At 39.1% G+C, this 2,344-nt stretch overlaps 1 long non-coding RNA gene across 1 annotated transcript; it reads left to right on the forward strand.

The window, feature by feature from the left end:
- The first annotated feature begins 26 nt into the window (after positions 1–26).
- LOC109479193 lies at positions 27–1,910 on the forward strand. The gene is made up of 3 exons (XR_002140779.1): positions 27–155; positions 745–814; positions 1,462–1,910. It is a non-coding gene; the product is annotated as an uncharacterized LOC109479193 (long non-coding RNA).
- Positions 1,911–2,344: the final 434 nt, after the last annotated feature.

Consider the following 2,344-nt stretch of genomic DNA (forward strand, 5'->3'; position numbering starts at 1 on the left):
ATTGCAGTTGCACTCACAAGAAAGGATGCTAGGTGGCGCTGTTAGTCAAATGCGTCACTCGGGTGGGACATCTGACATGTCTGGGCGGGACGGTATGAACTTCATACCACATTCAACGACATGAAAAAGTCATACACGTTTTTTTATGTCAAAAGGTGAGACCCCAAGTATAGTGAGTAAATTCTGGAATGGGTTACTCTACAACAGCTGCACCACGATCGCAACTGTTGCTTGTCATAGCAAAGTTAAGTTCTTGGAAACCCTGATCGTGATGAGGGAGGGGGGCGTTCTCCTGATCGGTGAGATGGCAAAGTTGGATCAAGTTTAAATCTTCACTAGTTTTGTGTTGAACCGTGATGTACATGTGAATTAGACATTCGAAGTGTATAACGTTGCATGGAAAGTTAAACTGTTAGCTTACTTGTCATCTTAGTGATTTAAGTTGTCAAAATTTTCAATTGCAAAGATAATCTTGTCAAATTTTGTACTAACGCGTTAGAAACTTACGGTTACTCAGCTGCTCGAACCACCACAGATATTGTCAAGAAAACGATATTAAACTTGCTTGACATTTTCAGCTATTAACCAATCAACAACAGAACATCACACATTTCCATAAGTTGGTTTGTCAACACCTAATTGTTTGTACTGGCTGTTAGACGTTTACTCAAAAAGTCTTTATATTACTATAAACTATGTTACTCTTTATAATAACGTTGATCTTGTAAATTGAATCGATTACAGGGAAGGGAATAGGTAGCTTACAGGTTGGATCTGTGGCCACATGTGATCAATCGGCATGACATCACAGCCAGTGAGTGGCAGGCAAAAATCGGATGATGATTGGCTGATTTGTCTACCAATAATTTGCGCAAGTCTTTAATTAATTTGCATGTATATGATGTAAACAAAAACAGTGATTGCTCGTATTGTCCCATTTCCTCAATATGCATTCCGTCTTTGTCCAGTTTCCAGTGCATTAGTAGCATTCCTATCCTGTATACATGTAGTAGTACTACCGTAGTGTATACTCAAGGAGACATGCCTTATCTTGTAAGAGTGGGTGGTCATTAGATAGTGATGTATTAGGGTATTTCCACAACCTATTTGTTTATGTCTAGTGTATATATTTTGCTAGGATGAGTTACAGCAGGATGTCGCAGTAATTTGTGTATGGCCACTCTTAATGTCCTAAAAGTCATATAAGATGAGGATATACGTGAAACTCTAACCCTGTCTGTGCTAGGGCTGATTTTTTTACTGTGTTCACCTGACGCTGGTGGGTTTAAAGGGTAACAACAACTGTGAGTGAATCCAGAGGCCCATGTTTGTTATGGTTCAGGCCCAGTAAAAGTGGAGTTTTACAGTATTATTGGCTGAGCCTGGTGACAGCCAGGTCCTGGTAGCCATAAGGGTCACTGAAGAGTCACCTGTTTGTACACATATTCATTTATCTTGCAGTATGGGTAACATGGGAGCAGCTGGCAGGTCACAACCTTCTCTGAAGGGGCAGCTGATACTTCAGCCAGGTTCAGAGGGTAAAGCCTGGCATATGGAAACTCTTTGGTGTAGTTCAAAAGATGTCCAGAAGGGGGCATCATACATTGATGGAAATGCAGATCTTTCACTGTCACTGGTGTCAATATTAGTATACTGATGAAGTGCAGTTACAGGAATCCTCACATTCCATCAGATTTGATGGTTATAGTTTCAAATATATCCTCTCTTCCCACTGGACCTGGCCATGGCATATAGAAGATTCAAGTGATGTTGAAAATGTCCTTACAACTACAACAAAATGGCCTGTCAAATATTCCAGACCTACACTTAATAGACTAAGGCCTAGGAAAAAAATGTTGTGTTTCTTGTTTCCCGACCGACCCTAGAAAAACCTGCCAACCCTAGACTTTTTGGGGGGTGGATTCCTGCAAGGAACAATTTTTCAAGCTGATCAACCTTTTCTAGCTCCATGATGTCACACCTGAGAGATAAAATGTTGTACATTGTACAATTGATTTTCTAACATTGACATTGAAAATAAAAGTGTCCTTATGCAAGTTTTTCTTTGTTAAACTGTAGTGTATATATATAAGTTGGATACATATAATAGTATACAATGTTAGGTATCACTGAAGTCTAAAAAAAAGATGATTCCTGCCTACCGACCCTAATTTTTTCAGTACTGAAACAGGAAACACAACATTTTTTTCCTAGGCCTAGTGCTAAATTGTCTTTGTAGAAAGTCTACTCTCACCTTCCTTGGGGTTTCTACAGTTTATTGTCTAACCAGTACTAAGAAACAAATGAAATTTTCAGTACTATTGTATTAATTTGTGTGAACACT

The sequence above is a fragment of the Branchiostoma belcheri genome, unplaced genomic scaffold (assembly GCF_001625305.1).
Source record: "Branchiostoma belcheri isolate BF01 breed outbred unplaced genomic scaffold, Haploidv18h27 scaffold47, whole genome shotgun sequence".
Taxonomy (NCBI): domain Eukaryota; kingdom Metazoa; phylum Chordata; class Leptocardii; order Amphioxiformes; family Branchiostomatidae; genus Branchiostoma; species Branchiostoma belcheri.